General features: G+C 44.2%; 1 protein-coding gene across 5 annotated transcripts in view; it reads right to left on the bottom strand.

Annotated features, from left to right (window-relative positions):
• The window catches only part of LZTS3 (leucine zipper tumor suppressor family member 3), an 81,677-nt gene that overhangs the window by 17,684 nt on the left and 45,648 nt on the right, over positions 1 to 18,345 (bottom strand). Inside the window, exon 1 of one of the 5 annotated variants that reach the window (XM_075855820.1) lies at positions 9,714 to 9,800. The exons of 3 other annotated variants lie outside the window; for them this stretch is intronic. The gene's annotated coding sequence lies outside the window, so the exon portion shown is untranslated. Of the gene's footprint in view, positions 1 to 5,445; positions 5,525 to 9,713; positions 9,801 to 18,345 lie in introns of those variants that run through there. One more of the 5 variants, XM_075855801.1, reaches the window with a different exon arrangement.

The following is an 18,345-nucleotide window of genomic DNA, read 5'->3' as shown; positions in this document are numbered from 1 at the left end:
AGATTAAATAAAGGTCTGCCACCACATTTTGGCATAAAAAGCCTGTGCTTAGTGGCGTAGCTATTTGGGTCGCAACGGTCGCAGTTGTGATCGGGCCTCTGAGCCTGGGGGGCCCCCCGTTGCCACACAGTGCTGACCGTGCTGGTCCCGCTTCCAACTGTATCTGCGTCCCCAGAAAGCAGATACAGTTCAATTCAATGCTGGAGCCTCGCTCCAGCATTCACTGTGCCGTGAGCAGCTCGGCGCAGGCAGGCGCGATGTGGTGACGTCATCGCTCCTGTCTGCGCCGAGTCACTCAGACCACAGCGCAGAGGAGGAGAAGGATCCTCCACCCATCGTGGGAAGGGGATAGGTAAGTAATTATGTTATTATTTTTCTATTAGGTACATATGAGGGCATTATACTGGGTATGGGAGGGGGGCTAATATGGTAGCTACTGAGGGAGCATTATACTGTATGGGGCAGCTATGGGGGGCATTATCCCTAATGGGGGGGCATTGTACTGTATGGGGCAGCTATGCGTGGCAAAATACTGTGGGGGCAGCTATGGGGGGCATTATACTGTGTGGGGGCAGCTATTGAGAGCATTATACTGTGTGGTTTCAGCTATGGGGGGCATTATACTGTCTGGGGGCAGCTATGGGGGCATTATACTGTGTGGTGGCATTATACTGAGGGGGCAGCTGTGGGGGGCATTATACTGTGGGGCAAATATGGGTGGCAATATACTATGGGGGCAGCTATTGGGGGCACTATACTGGGTATCGGAAGGATGTTAATATGGTAGCTGCTGAGGGAGCATTATAATGTATGGGGGCATTGTACTATATGGTGGGCATTTTACTGTATGGGAGCATTATACTGCATGGGGCAGCTATGGGGGCAGTTATGAGGGTATTATATTGTGTGTGGGCAGCTATGGGGGCATTATACTGTGTGGTGGCATTATACTGAGGGGGCAGCTGTGGGGGGCATTATACTGTGGGGCAAATATGGGTGGCAATATACTATGGGGGCAGCTATTGGGGGCACTATACTGGGTATCGGAAGGATGTTAATATGGTAGCTGCTGAGGGAGCATTATAATGTATGGGGGCATTGTACTATATGGTGGGCATTTTACTGTATGGGAGCATTATACTGCATGGGGCAGCTATGGGGGCAGTTATGAGGGTATTATATTGTGTGTGGGCAGCTATGGGGGCATTATACTGTGTGGTGGCATTATACTGTGGGGGCAGCTATGGGGGGCATTATACTGTGTGGTGGCATTATACTGTGGGGGCAGCTATGGGGGGCATTATACTGTGGGGCAGCTATGGGTGGCAATATATTGTGGGGGCATCTATGAGGGGCATTATACTGTGGGGCAGCTATGGGGCGCATTATACTGTGGGGATGCTATGGGGGCATTAAACTGTGTGGGGGCAGCTATGGGGGCATTATACTGTGTGGTGGCATTATACTGTGGGGGCAGCTATGGGGGCATTATACTGTGGGGCAGCTATGGAGGGAATTATACTGTGGGGGATGCTATGGGGGGGCATTATACTGTGGGGATGCTATGGGGGCATTAAACTGTGTGGGGGCAGCTATGGGGGCATTATACTGTGTGGTGGCATTATACTGTGGGGGCAGCTATGGGGGCATTATACTGTGGGGCAGCTATGGGTGGCAATATATTATGGGGGCATCTATGAGGGGCATTATACTGTGGGGCAGCTATGGGGGGCATTATACTGAGGGGACAGCTATGGGTGGCAATATACTATGGGGTAGCTATGGAGGGAATTATACTGTGGGGGATGCTATGAGGGCATTATACTATTTGGGGGCAGCTATGGGGGCATTATATTGTGTGGGGGCATTATACTGTATTGGGGCATTATACAGTGTGGGGGCAGCTATGGGGGGGTCATTATACAGTGTGGGGGCAGCTATGGGGGGTCATTATACAGTGTGGGGCAGCTATGGGGGCATTATACTGTGTGGGGCAGCTATGGGGGGCATTATACTGTGTGGGGCAGCTATGGGGGGCATTATACTGTGTGAGGGCATCTATGGGGGCATTATACTGTATGGGGGCAGCTATAGGGGGCATCTATGGGGGCATTATACTGTATGGGGGCATTGTACTGTGTGGGGGCAGCTATGGGGGGAATTATACTGTGAGGGGGCAGCTATGGGGGCATTACAATGTGGAGGTAGTTATGGGGGGCGTTATACAGTGGGGGCATCCATGGGGCTGTCGGGAAAGGCGTTTGGGCATAGGTGTGTACAGGAGTCTGGTAATGTTAGGGAAGGGTAGGGGGGCTCAAGCTGAATTCTTGCACCAGGGCCCATGAGCCTTTAGCTACGTCCCTGATTGTACCTCTGTGTCTATGTGGGTAGTGGGAATGAGACCCTGGGGGACTGGGTTGTACACCCTTTAAAATGTTCGAAAGGGGCAAATTCCCTTTAGTGATCATGGCATATCAGGGGATTTTCATACTGTTGGTATTTGTTGTTCTTTCTTAGGGTATGTTCACACGCAGTGGTTTCACGCCTCGAATTACGCCTGAAAAAACGCCCCTAATACGCCTACAAACATCTGCCCATTGCTTTCAATGGGAATTACGATGTCAAAATACGGCGCGTAAAATGAAGGCTCGTCAAAAGAAGGACTCTTCTTGGGATATTTTTGGAGGCGTTTTTCATTGACTCCATTGAAAAACAACTCCAAAAATGTCCGTAAAAAACGCTGCGTAAAACGCGAGTTGTTAAAAAAACGTCTGAAAATTAGGAGCGGTATTCGCCTGAAAACAGCTCCGTATTTTCAGACGTTTTTGCTCACTGCGTGTGAATGAGGCCTTAGGCTATGTTCACACGGCCTATTTTCAGACGTAATTCGGGCGTTTTACGCCTCGAATTACGCCTGAAAAGACGGCTCCACTACGCCTGCAAACATCTGCCCATTGCTTGCAATGGGTCTCACGACGTTCTGTTCAGGCCCGCGTCAAAGAAGAGCCTGTCACTTCTTTGGACGTTTTTGGAGCCGTTTTTCATTGACTCCATTAAAAAGCAGCTCCAATTACGTCCGTAATGGACGCCGCGAAAAACGCGAGTACTTGCAAAAACGTCTGAAATTCAGGAGCTGTTTTCGCCTGAAAACAGCTCCGTAATTTCGTGTGAACATACTCTAATAGGAAATTTCGTCATGTTGGCTGATATTCGCCTGAGCTTTGAACTCAACGTTTTCAGGATCCAATTTCTGCCCCCCCCCCCCTCAGCAGTGAAGAGGTAAACGCCATCATTGCGGGAATTCGTTCATCCGTGTTTGTCCATGATCAGGGCTGGCATGCGGTTAATAATTACCCCTCTTGTACTATTGACTGGGGAATGAGCACAACCAGTTTTTCTACAAGTATACGTAATATTGCAATGAAAGTTATCCGCAGCTAAGCAAATCCATCTCTGCTTGCTGTCATTAAAAAGGAACCGTACGTTCAGGGTATATTCATACGTGTCGGTTTTCGCTCGTAGTTTCCGCTGTGGCCAAAAACACAAAAAAAAACCACAGTACATTGCAGTAAAAACGCACACGGTTTTGCCGTGCGACACATTACTGGGGACATACCGTCTTATGTGAATATCTATACCCTATAAGACAAGTTCAGCTCTGCTACATCTACTTACTTCCATCGAAAGATGCAAAATTGGGCAAAATAAACTTGACTCCTGAACCAGCCGGCCCCACTTATACGTGCTTGAGGCTCAGGTTATACAGGATTACAAGTATTAGGAGTTGAATGGATACACCGGGATTCAGTGTGGTTTCCAAAAATTGGAGAACCCCTTTAAGTTTGGATTTCAAGCAATTATTTAGTGAGGTGGGGGCATAACAGGTTGTTACTTATGGTGCGCCACAGCAAAGTTTGTTTGATGACTTCATGCCATGACATAACATGACAATATATATATATATATGGCATATAAATAACAGACACATATGTGTATACAGCTAAACAACACGCAACTATACAGACGACATACACAACACACACACATACAGATGACAGGTGTAAATACACATGCACAGCACACACACATACACACGACGTACACACATGTAAATACACATGCACTACACACACATACATACATGTATAAACACACATAAACAACACATACAGATTACATACACACATGTTAATACACATGACGAACACACACACATACACACACACATACATACATACATACATATATATACATACACGCATACACTACACAAACACACACATACAGAGGACATACACATATGTATATACACATACAAAACACACACATAAAGGGGATATACACGCATACACAACACACATACTGTACATGCAGATGATATGGACATGTTTACACACAAATATGACATGCACCTATCTATACACACATACACAACACACACACACACACACATACATACAGATGACATACACATACATATGTACACACAAATATACAAATAACGTAGACACGTATACACACACACACACACACACATACATACATACATACATACATACAGATGACATACACATACATATACAAATAACCTAGACACGTACACACACACACACACACACACACACACACACACACACACACACACACACAGGAAAGTGATCTGTTCCAGTTTCATAACTAAACACCCTTCCCAAAAAAATAAAAAAAATAATTTGACAGAAATGTTACATTTCCACCCGTAATGATGAAGTATGTATGGCAGCTATCTCCCCTGTGGTGTCCTGTTCTGACAATGCGCTGGATCTCGGTGTCCTGTTCTGACAATGCGCTGGATCTCGGTGTCCTGTTCTGACAATGCGCTGGATCTCGGTGTCCTGTTCTGACAATGCGCTGGATCTCGGTGTCCTGTTCTGACAATGCGCTGGATCTCGGTGTCCTGTTCTGACAATGCGCTGGATCTCGGTGTCCTGTTCTGACAATGCGCTGGATCTCGGTGTCCTGTTCTGACAATGCGCTGGATCTCGGTGTCCTGTTCTGACAATGCGCTGGATCTCGGTGTCCTGTTCTGACAATGCGCTGGATCTCGGTGTCCTGTTCTGACAATGCGCTGGATCTCGGTGTCCTGTTCTGACAATGCGCTGGATCTTGGTGTCCTGTTCTGACAATGCGCTGGATCTCGGTGTCCTGGTCTGACAATGCGCTGGATCTCGGTGTCCTGGTCTGACAATGCACTGGATCTCGGTGTCCTGGTCTGACAATGCGCTGGATCTCGGTGTCCTGTTCTGACAATGCGCTGGATCTCGGTGTCCTGTTCTGACAATGCGCTGGATCTTGGTGTCCTGTTCTGATAATGCGCTGGATCTCCTGGTCTCCAGTTATTTGGGGTCCAGAATTACCCCCATTGCAATAAACCTATAAATATGGAGAGTGTCGCTCAGCCCTTACCTGCTGCGATCATCTGCAGCCCCCGATCATTCCCCTATGTCATGTCTGCAGCCAGTCCTGTTTACTGCTGTATACTCCTGTGACATATATCACAACCTTCGCCCTCTATGAGGGATAAATACTCTGATGTTTACTCTGTGGCAGGTAACGTGGTATCAGCAGCAGGTGACTTAACCCCGTATAAGATCTACAACATACAGCGGCACATGAAGACCGTCTAGAATCAGACCATAGCCCTTCACTGATAGGAAAAACCCAGATTCTGCTGCCAAATATTATTTCATGACACACAAATTATTCCTTAAGTTCAAATATATTCTACTAAACAAACTTAATTGTTCAATCTTCTGCCCCACACACAGCCTGCAATGACCCCCAACAACTTAAATATTATGTTGCCATAAAATGCCCAAAATAAAAGTGCCATACAGTGCCCAGTTAAAAGTGCCATACAGTGTCCAAATATAAGTGCCATACAGTGCCCAAATAAAAGTGCCATACAGTGCCCAAATAAAAGTGCCATACAGTGCTCAAAGAAAAGTGGCATTCAGTGGTCAAAGAAAAGTGGCATTCAGTGCCAAATATAAGTGCCATACTAAGCTCAAATAAAAGTGTCATGCAGTGCCCAAATAAAAGTGCCACAGTGCCCAAATAAAAGTGCCATACAGTGTCCAAATAAAAGTGCCATACAGTGCCCAAATAAAAGTGCCATACAGTGTCCAAATAAAAGTGCCATACAGTGCTCAAAGAAAAGTGGCATTCAGTGGTCAAAGAAAAGTGGCATTCAGTGCCAAATATAAGTGCCATACAGTGCCCAAATAAAAGTGCCATACTAAGCTCAAATAAAAGTGTCATACAGTGCCCAAATAAAAGTGCCACAGTGCCCAAATAAAAGTGCCATACAGTGCCCAAATAAAAGTGCCATACAGTGCCCAAATAAAAGTGCCATACAGTGCCCAAATAAAAGTGTAATACAGTGCCCAAATAAAAGTGTCATACAGTGCCAAATAAAAAGTGCCATACAGTGTCCAAATAAAAGGGACATACAGTGCCCAAATAAAAAGTGCCATACAGTGCCCAAATAAAAGGGCCATACAGTGCCCAAATAAAAGGGCCATACAGTGCCCAAATAAAAGGGCCATACAGTGCCCAAATAAAAGTGCCATACAGTGCCCAAATAAAAGGGCCATACAGTGCCCAAATAAAAAGTTCCATACAGTGCCCAAATAAAAGTGCCATACAGTGTCCAAATAAAAGTGCCATACAGTGCCCAAATAAAAGGGCCATACAGTGCCCAAATAAAAAGTGCCATACAGTGCCCAAATAAAAGTGCCATACAGTGCCCAAATAAAAGTGCCATACAGTGTCCAAATATAAGTGCCATACAGTGCCCAAATAAAAGTGCCATACAGTGCCCAAATAAAAGTGCCATACAGTGCTCAAAGAAAAGTGGCATTCAGTGGTCAAAGAAAAGTGGCATTCAGTGCCAAATATAAGTGCCATACAGTGCCCAAATAAAAGTGCCATACTAAGCTCAAATAAAAGTGTCATACAGTGCCCAAATAAAAGTGCCACAGTGCCCAAATAAAAGTGCCATACAGTGTCCAAATAAAAGTGCCATACAGTGTCCAAATAAAAGTGCCATACAGTGCTCAAAGAAAAGTGGCATTCAGTGGTCAAAGAAAAGTGGCATTCAGTGCCAAATATAAGTGCCATACAGTGCCCAAATAAAAGTGCCACAGTGCCCAAAAAAAAGTGCCATACAGTGCCCAAATAAAAGTGCCACAGTGCCCAAATAAAAGTGCCATACAGTGCCCAAATAAAAGTGCCATACAGTGCCCAAATAAAAGTGCCATACAGTGCCCAAATAAAAGTGTAATACAGTGCCCAAATAAAAGTGTCATACAGTGCCAAATAAAAAGTGCCATACAGTGTCCAAATAAAAGGGACATACAGTGCCCAAATAAAAAGTGCCATACAGTGCCCAAATAAAAGGGCCATACAGTGCCCAAATAAAAGGGCCATACAGTGCCCAAATAAAAGGGCCATACAGTGCCCAAATAAAAGTGCCATACAGTGCCCAAATAAAAGGGCCATACAGTGCCCAAATAAAAAGTTCCATACAGTGCCCAAATAAAAGTGCCATACAGTGTCCAAATAAAAGTGCCATACAGTGCCCAAATAAAAGGGCCATACAGTGCCCAAATAAAAAGTGCCATACAGTGCCCAAATAAAAGTGCCATACAGTGCCCAAATAAAAGGGCCATACAGTGCCCAAATAAAAAGTTCCATACAGTGCCCAAATAAAAGTGCCATACAGTGCCCAAATAAAAGTGCCATACAGTGTCCAAATATAAGTGCCATACAGTGCCCAAATAAAAGTGCCATACAGTGCCCAAATAAAAGTGCCATACAGTGCTCAAAGAAAAGTGGCATTCAGTGGTCAAAGAAAAGTGGCATTCAGTGCCAAATATAAGTGCCATACAGTGCCCAAATAAAAGTGCCATACTAAGCTCAAATAAAAGTGTCATACAGTGCCCAAATAAAAGTGCCACAGTGCCCAAATAAAAGTGCCATACAGTGTCCAAATAAAAGTGCCATACAGTGTCCAAATAAAAGTGCCATACAGTGCTCAAAGAAAAAAGTGGCATTCAGTGGTCAAAGAAAAGTGGCATTCAGTGCCAAATATAAGTGCCATACAGTGCCCAAATAAAAGTGCCATACTAAGCTCAAATAAAAGTGTCATACAGTGCCCAAATAAAAGTGCCACAGTGCCCAAATAAAAGTGCCATACAGTGCCCAAATAAAAGTGCCATACAGTGCCCAAATAAAAGTGTAATACAGTGCCCAAATAAAAGTGTCATACAGTGCCAAATAAAAAGTGCCATACAGTGTCCAAATAAAAGGGACATACAGTGCCCAAATAAAAAGTGCCATACAGTGCCCAAATAAAAGGGCCATACAGTGCCCAAATAAAAGGGCCATACAGTGCCCAAATAAAAGGGCCATACAGTGCCCAAATAAAAGTGCCATACAGTGCCCAAATAAAAGGGCCATACAGTGCCCAAATAAAAAGTGCCATACAGTGCCCAAATAAAAGTGCCATACAGTGCCCAAATAAAAGGGCCATACAGTGCCCAAATAAAAAGTTCCATACAGTGCCCAAATAAAAGGGCCATACTCGCCCAAATAAAAGGGCCATACAGTGCCCAAATAAAAGGGCCATACAGTGCCCAAACATTCATAGTATACAGTGCCCCAATAGTAGTGCCATATAACGTCCAAACAAAAGATCATACAAATACTTAGATAATACTTCTATAAGGTCTCAAAATAATAATGCCATACAATGTCCATATTACTGTGTATATAAAATAGTGCCTTACAGGTCCTCAATATTATCATACAGCAACCAAAAAAATTCTACAAATAATGCTCAATATGACACAAATAATAGTACAATAAAGTGCTCCAATAATACTGCCAGACAGAGAGCACAAGTAATGCTACCATATGCTGTCCAAATGTTTATTCTATAGAGTGACCACATATGACAGCCATATAGCGCCCACATAATAGTACCCTATAACGGTCTAATAATACAGCCATATAAAATGGAAATAATGCTGCCATATGGTGTCAAATTAATAACGCTATAAAATGACCCAATATAACAGTGCAAATATAATAGTGCCTCACTGAAGAGACCCTACAATGAAGGGTCTGTGGTCTCCGTGGCTTCTTCTCTGCAGAGCACCACAACTGACCAGGCACTGCGCAAAGAATTGTAATTCAAGTGAATGGCGTTGTGTGTAAGTTCCTACACAGCGCTGGGTCTGGAGTGGTGCTGCCCAAGGCAAAAATCCAGGGGGCACAAATCTGTAGAAAGAAGGGGTCCCAGGGATCAGACACACCCTTCCCTACGATCAGTAAGTTATGGCATTTCTTAGCAATATGCTATATCTGGTGAATACATACATTTCTCTGGCACAAGGCTGCCACTAGGGGGAGCAATCCGCAGACCCCCATACAGGTGGGGGTGAAGATCTGTCACTGGATTGATGTTGAAATTGTTAATATATTGTGATCAAAGTTTATATAAACCTATACAGATCTAATATTTCCCACAGCTGAGGGTTTGCTACAATTGTTTCCAGTCTAGTCAATCCACATTGAGGACTCCAGGCTGATACATTTTACCTGCACTGATACATTGTAACAAGCTATGAGTACAGGAGAGAGATTGGTGCCCCCCTTAGTGTTCCTACCTGTCAGTGTACGGCTCGCACTCTATTTCCGCAGGTTGAGGCCCCTTTGGTGACTCTTCATTAGGACTGGGACTCCTGAGAGGTTCTGGACTGCAGCGGCCTGTGAAGTGCAATCACTGGACCTGCAAATATCCCAATCACTGCTCAACCACATACCAAGAATTCCTGATGTTTCCCTCGGGTCACGTGTCTGGCGAGATAAGGGGGCGAACTGGGAGCTGATGAGTGTTGTGGGAGGAGAGGGAGAACCGGCTCAGTAAACAGCACTAGTGCAAGATCCTTCTTAAAGGGCCCTCACCCTAATATACAACGCCCAGGACGTATAATGTCTCCACAGCAAAGCTGGGTGAGAAACCAACATGGCCTCATTATAGCGGTCACCCAGCTTACCTACAATCCTGAATGGCAAAGAGTCCTGCAGCAACATGGGGATGGGAGGAGATGGACTACAGTACTCAGACTACGCAGATCTGACGTCCAATGACGGCTTTATTGGTTATGATTCGGTTTTCCAAATAAAGTAGATCATTTGTAATAATTTAATTGTAGAAGGAAAACGTTTATGATTTGTCATCAGGAATTTTCAGACACATGCCCCGCCCTTTCTATAAACCACACCCCTTTATAAGACCCCTCATGAGCAGCGCTCCATAACCCATAATTGGCTCCCCAGACCTCAAAGTGTTTCAGACCCCCAGACCCCGAAGTGACTCATACCTCAGATGCAGGCCTTGCACTACGCCGCCTGGTCTCAGAGGGCGATCCTGTGGGTGGTCTCCCTTATTTCCAGGGCCCTCCCGGTAATTCTAGTAGGGTTGATATGTATGCCCATAGGCCTTTTCGTGGACCCATAGAATACATTCGGGCCCACACGTGCCCATTGGGGATATAAACTCATTTTCACAGTTCCTTAGCGAAATATTTGTTTCTGGGTGACAACAACCAATATGGCCACCATTGTCACACCCTTGTTGCTATATATGGAGGACACATTCAATAAGTGGAATTTGAGGAGGGGGGAGGGGATTCCAAAATATCGAAGAAGTTTTCATGATTTACGGTAAATATGGCTCCTGCCCATTGTCATTACACTGAGCCTCAACCCCTTCATGACCAGACACCGTTACCATCACCATTAACCCCTTAATTACCAGACACAATTACCATGACCATTGACCCTTTCATGGCCAGACACAGTTGAGGGATCTGTCGATTGAATATTCACTTCATATTTGGTTGACATTTGCTATTTACTATTTTAACTTGACGTTGATTCCTATAAAATTTTAGACAGGAACTTGGGGTCATGGGGGAGGGAATAATGTAAAGCCCACCCCCGCTTACTATATCCTCTGCCTGGCCTGTAATAATGTAAAGCCCACCCCCGCTTAGTATATCCTCTGCCCGGCCTGTAATAATGTAAGGCCCACCCCCGCTTACTATATCCTCTGCCTGGCCTGTAATAATGTAAAGCCCACCCCCGCTTAGTATATCCTCTGCCCGGCCTGTAATAATGTAAGGCCTACCCCCACTTAGTATATCCTCTGCCCGGCCTGTAATAATGTAAAGCCCACCCTCACTTAGTATATCCTCTGCCCGGCCTGTAATAATGTAAAGCCCACCCCCGCTTAGTATATCCTCTGCCTGGCCTGTAATAATGTAAAGCCCACCCCCGCTTAGTATATCCTCTGCCCGGCCTGTAATAATGTAAGGCCCACCCCCGCTTAGTATATCTTCTGCCCGGCCTGTAATAATGTAAAGCCGACCCCCGCTTAGTATATCCTCTGCCCGGCCTGTAATAATGTAAAGCCCACCCCCGCTTAGTATATCCTCTGCCCGGCCTGTAATAATGTAAGGCCCACCCCCGCTTACTATATCCTCTGCCTGGCCTGTAATAATGTAAAGCCCACCCCCGCTTAGTATATCCTCTGCCCGGCCTGTAATAATGTAAGGCCTACCCCCGCTTAGTATATCCTCTGCCCGGCCTGTAATAATGTAAAGCCCACCCCCACTTAGTATATCCTCTGCCCGGCCTGTAATAATGTAAAGCCCACCCCCGCTTAGTATATCCTCTGCCTGGCCTGTAATAATGTAAAGCCCACGCCCGCTTAGTATATCCTCTGCCCGGCCTGTAATAATGTAAGGCCCACCCCCGCTTAGTATATCTTCTGCCCGGCCTGTAATAATGTAAAGCCGACCCCCGCTTAGTATATCCTCTGCCCGGCCTGTAATAATGTAAAGCCCACCCCCGCTTAGTATATCCTCTGCCCGGCCTGTAATAATGTAAGGCCCACCCCCGCTTAGTATATCCTCTGCCTGGCCTGTAATAATGTAAAGCCCACCCCCGCTTAGTATATCCTCTGCCCGGCCTGTAATAATGTAAGGCCCACCCCCGCTTAGTATATCCTCTGCCCGGCCTGTAATAATGTAAGGCCCACCCCTGCTTAGTATATCCTCTGCCCGGCCTGTAATAATGTAAGGCCCACCCCCGCTTAGTATATCCTCTGCCCAGCCTGTAATAATGTAAAGCCCACCCCTGCTTAGTATATCCTCTGCCCGGCCTGTAATAATGTAAGGCCCACCCCCGCTTAGTATATCCTCTGCCCGGCCTGTAATAATGTAAGGCCCACCCCCACTTAGTATATCCTCTGCCCGGCCTGTAATAATGTAAGGCCCACCCCTGCTTAGTATATCGTCTGCCCGGCCTGTAATAATGTAAGGCCCACCCCCACTTAGTATATCCTCTGCCCGGCCTGTAATAATGTAAAGCCCACCCCGGCTTAGTATATCCTCTGCCCGGCCTGTAATAATGTAAGGCCCACCCCCGCTTAGTATATCCTCTGCCCGGCCTGTCAAATTCTGGTCAGGGGGAAGGTTTGAAAAATTGTGAAATTGAAATGTCATGGCGTTCCAACACCCCCCCCCCCCCCCTAATATTAGGTGTTAGAACATTGGCAAAAATAATATCAAATATAGAATGACTTGTATTTCTTCCATGGAAGGTGGGACGGCAGAGACGGCTTTTTATGGGTCTAGGATAACATACATTCCGCATGATCTGGGTGCATTATTTTATAAACGTGTGATATCTATGCAAAATGTATCAACGTGTGAATGGGGTGTGAGTTATCTGCTTTTTTAAGAGAAGAGATGGGGGGGGTCTTAATATTTGATACCATTTTTTTACCATATTTATTTATACATTTACTCAGGACAGCAGGGGTGACACGATCTGTGTCTTTCCTGCATTTCTCTGTATATGGATCACAACTAGTTTTCCATACAAATGAGATAGCTGTCGATGAAACGCTCTAAAATAAAAAAAATTGCAAATTTGAGAAAAATCTTGATTCAAAATCTCCTACCATTTGGGTATAAAGCTCCTCCGCAGACCTATGTGTTTCCATGGATATAAACTACAAACAAACCCTGTGTAGTCTGATAGCAGTCATGTGTTACTCAGCTCCCTCTGACCCTTCTTCTTTATGACTTCCAGACATTGGAAGAGGGACAGATGGAAGGGAGTGACAGATGACTGAAGGATCAGACTACACAAGGTTTGTTTGTAGTCTGTAACCATGGAGACAGATAGGTTTCCATAAGAGCTGTATACACCAAACACAAAGAGATTTTGAATTAATACTATTACGATGCGTTTTGTTACTTGGCCGTTTTTAAAAACGGGCACGTAAAAAACACACCGTGGGAACGGAACGCTGTTTTTCCCATTGAAATCAATGGGCAAATGTTTGTAAGCGTTAAGCTCCCACATTTTTAGTCGTTTTTAGGGGCGTTTATGGCCCGAAAAACAGCTGAAAATAGCCTGTGTGAACATATCCTAAGGTATCTAATAGTTAATAATAAAACTATGATTGCTTGCTATGATTGATTTGACCACTAGAGGCAGCATTTCATCACTCTCTATGGTTTATGTACTGTCACCCAGGCAAGCAATATGGCGGCTTCCACTCAAAAGGAAAAAAGCCTTGACAAATTCAGTTTCTGTGGCAAATGTCTAATTTTTAATTATTTATTCAATGAAACAATCAGTAAATATGGTGTAAGAATTAGTTCCTTTAAGTGAATATTGTATTGATAATAATCCATATAATGGTTGTTGGTACCGTATTGATAGCATTAAGTCATGCTTGACTACTCTTCTGGAAAGTCTGTGAAAGTCTTGGAAAAATGAGTGACCTCTAGGACTCCTGGAGGAACAGACAGGTGTCCGGGGGTCGTGCTGCCAAATTAAAACAATTCCTCGAATTCTAGGTGGAGCCAATGGAGGATGCGGTGCGCCACCGCGGAAGGAGCGCATCACCTTCACTGTTGTTCAGCGAGGGAAAGAAGAAAAGATGAGGTTTGTCATAGTGGGATCTTTAGTCTGAATTTATTTGGGGTCTGGGGTCTTTATTAATTTTGGGAACCCATGAAGGGATTTAAATAAATCTGGAGGTCTGATGGGAATTTGAATACATTTTGAGGGTTGAAATCCGAGGTCTGAATGAATTTTGGGGTCTGAAATAATTTTGAGTTTGAAGTTTGGGGTCTGAATTCATTTTTGGGGTCTAAAGTCTGTGGTCTAAATTAGTTGCCGAGTCCGAAGAAGGGATCTAAATAAATCTCAAGCTCTGATGAAGGGGTTCAAATAAATTTTTAGGTTGAATTCTGTAGTCTAAATTTATTTTGGGGTCTGAATTCATTTTGGTGTCCGATGAAAGGATCAGAATAAATCTGGAGCTCTGATAGAGGGGTCTTAATACATTTTTAGGTTAAAGGCTGGGGTCTGAATTATTTTTGGGGTCTGAATTAATTTTGGGATCCAATGAAGGGATCTGAATACATTTTGAGGTCAAAGTCTGGGGTCTGAACTAATTTTGGGGTCTGATGAAAGGATCTGAATAAATCTGGAAGTCTGATAAAGGGGTCTGAATAAATTTTTAGGATAAAGTCTTTGGTCTGAATTCATTTTTTTGGTTCTTTTTGGTGTCAGAATTAATGTTTGTGTCCCATGAATGGATCTGAATAAGTCTGGACATCTGATGAGGGGATCCGAATAAATTTTGAGGTCTGAAATAATTTTGAGGTCTAAATTCATTAAGGACCTGTTCACACAGAGTTTTTTTGCAGGCAGAAAAAAATCTGCCTCAGACTTCCTTCAGGAATTTAGAGGCAGATTTTGTGCTTTTCTTTCGTGGTTTTCGCTGCCTTGTTCATCTGCGGGCCATTGAAGCTAATGCAAGGACCACAGGCAAAAAACGCTTTGAAAAAACGCTTGTAAACGAGCGCCGCATGTTTTTTCTGACTCCCATTAATTCCATGGGAGGTCAGGGGCAGAACCTGCGGCAAGAAAGGACATGCCGCTTTTTTTCCCCTGCAGCTGCCCGAGAAAAAAAACGCCTCTGACTCTCATTTATATCAGTGGGGGCGATTGATAAAAAACCCTATGATAAATAAAACATGAGGCAATTTTGTAGACTGCCACCTAGTGGATGAAAGATGTAAGTTACAATCTTCCATATAGCAATTCGTTCGAGCCTGATGATAATAAAGATGTTAAAATGGCCGCCTCCATCTGCTCTGATTAAGGAGATCACCATGGCAACAGCTTTTGCCAAGGAAACGGTAAACAGGTGAAAAGATGAAGATATAATCTGAAGATAATGTGAAGTGATCTCCACATCATTGTACGAGGGGCCGCCTGCGTCTTGTCTGTGGATGGACGTCAAGATGCATCGATTTCCATAATACATGAAATAATTGTGATGTGACGATGATACGTTGTAAAAGAACACAATCAGAACGCAAAGAAAGAGTCGTGACCAGAGGACGTGAAGCTCCTGGGCCCCAATGCAAAATTTGGAGCAAGGCCCCTCACTTACACGTGCCACCGGCCATGTGCCACTATATGGCAGAGGGTCCTTTAGACCGCCACTGGCTCCAGGGTCTGGGTGTGACATCTCTCTCTGCCCCCTATAGCCATACCTCCCAATATTGAACTCCCACTAAGAGGACATTTTTGGGTACATTTGCATAAGATCCACCCATTTGATGTATATTTTGCAGAAAAATCCCCTAAACCTGCTGACTCTACACCCCTGTATCTAAGCCTATGATGTGCAAAAGTGTCCAGTGTATCTAAGCCTATGTTGTTAAAGTACCCGGTGTATCTAAGCCTATGATGTGGGATAGTGTGAAAAATGTCTATTATGTGTGAAAGTGTCCGGTGTATCTAAGTCTATGATGTGTGATAGAGTGTAGTGTATCTAAGCCTATGATGTGTGATAGAGTGTAGTGTATCTAAGCCTATGATGTGTAAAAGTACCCAGTGTATCTAAGCCTATGATGTGGTATAGTGTCTAGTGTATCTAAGCCTATGATGTTGGATAGTATCCAGTGTATCTAAGCCTATGATGTTGGATAGTGTCCAGTGTATCTAAGCCTATGATGTGGGATAGTGTCTTGTGCATCTAAGCCTATGATGTTGGATATTGTCTAGTGTATCTAAGCCTATGATGTTGGATATTGTCTAGTGTATCTAAGCCTATGATGTTGGATAGTGTCCAGTGTATCTAAGCCTATGATGTTGGATAGTGTCTTGTGCATCTAAGCCTATGATGTTGGATATTGTCTAGTGTACTGAAGCATTGGATGTGTAATTGTGGCCAGTGTATCTAAGCCTATGATGTGTGATACGGTCTGTTCAACTGATGTATCTAAAACTATCATGTTCGATACTGTCTACTGAGCAAGTGTTTTTAATCCCATCATGTGTGATACCTCCTGTTGAGCCAATATATCTAAGCTTATGATGTGCGATACCGTCTGCTCAGGTGATGTAATCTAATTAAATACAGTCAGAGAACCCCACAGGACTACATTCCCCATCATGTAATGTTACTGAATTTTCTCATAATAAAATAATCTCTGAGGGTATGTTCACACGGGGTGTTTTCAGGCGTATTTCGGGGTATTTACGCCTCGAAAAACGCCTGAAAAAACGGAAGCAGAACGCCTCCAAACATCTGCCCATTGATTTCAATAGGAAATACAGCGTTGCGTTCCGTCGGGCCATTTTTTTACCTCTCGTAAAAAAAAACGGCACGTAAAAAGATGCCCGCGAAAAAGAAGTGCATGTCACGTCTTGGGACGCTTTTGTAGTCGTTTTTCATAGACTCTATAGAAAAACAGCTCCAAAAACGGCCGTAAAATAAGCCGCTAAAATCGCGAGTGGCTTAAAAAACGTCTGAAAATCAGGAGCTGTTTTCCCTTGCAAACAGCTCCGAATTTTCAGACGGTTTTTGCTAAGCGTGTGAACATACCCTTAGTGTGATACTGTCTGCTGAGGTACAGTATCTAAGTCTATTGCCTTTTATAATACATACAGTAACAACTCTAAAAAAAATAATTGGAATTCAACACTAAAAGGGATGTTATCCTTAGAAATCTCTTATTTTAAATTGCAGTTTCCATAATGACCATTAGATGGCAGCATAACAGGCTAAACTCCAAATCTTACTTTACAACCTGCTGTAAAATATATGTAAAATGTCATCATCTCATAGGTGGAAGTCTAAGAAAAGAATAAGAGGTCTGTTGTATTGCCTAAGCCTTGATACGAAGGTGTTCGGGCTGACAACTGCAAGAATCAGAGTCCATTGGTCAATGGGACATACAGTATACACAAAGCTGGCCATAGAAGCAGCAACACTGGATACAGCCACAGCTAATGTGTAGGTGACATGTATCATATACAATACATCAGATAATCGGCTATATACAAGGGCCTATATCTCAGGGATCAGCACTGTTATGGATGTAATAACCCCCCCCCCAGATTTCAGTACGTGCTCGCTGTGACGTGTGGCCTATATCTGCTGCGGATGATTAGCGTTTAGTCTGAGTTTCCATGTGCAGAATATGCTGGGCAGGATTGCAGACGCACAGCCTAATGATAAGAGACAGGATGTTGTATGAAGGGCAGGATTTGTAGGAGCGCTGCTGCATCTCCGGCCTGGAGATCATTAATCTGCAAAATGAGATTTGATGCAGCCCAAGACGTTCATTGTAGAACGAAGAAATCTCCTCCAAGAAATTCTGGAAAGGAGGGGGAGGAAAGTATTTCTAGAAAACCTGCAGATGTTATTACGCCCCCTGTTTATAGCCACTGCCCTATATACTGGCATGACGGCCCAGTGGTACGTTCTTCCACCTTACAGCACCGAGACTTGAGCTGGATTCCTTTAGTAGATATTTACTATCGGAATGTATTTATGGGATGGGAGATAGAACTGCAGGCCAGAGAACGGAGATCAATGAAAGGTCTCATCATTCATACACTACGATAATAAATATTTCCACCATGTCCAAGTGTCTTTGGTGTCACATTGGTGGTGCTACAATGATGAGACATCTCCAGATTTCTTGAGGTTGAGGTAAGGCATGGGGTCAAACATGGGATTTCCACATTTTATCTTGACCATAATCAGTGGCGTTCATGAAGGTGAGGCGGCCAAAACAAATATTAACACGGGGCCCCTTCTGGTGCTGATTAACACCACCACCAGCATAATAACCTTGGGCAGTCGGACTTGGTGATTGTTTTTTCCCATCTTCTTTCCATGATCATTGG

This window comes from Rhinoderma darwinii, chromosome 1, assembly GCF_050947455.1.
Source record: "Rhinoderma darwinii isolate aRhiDar2 chromosome 1, aRhiDar2.hap1, whole genome shotgun sequence".
Lineage (NCBI taxonomy): Eukaryota > Metazoa > Chordata > Amphibia > Anura > Rhinodermatidae > Rhinoderma > Rhinoderma darwinii.
Note: the sequence above shows the minus strand (reverse complement) of the source record. Positions and strands in the feature narration are given on the sequence as shown.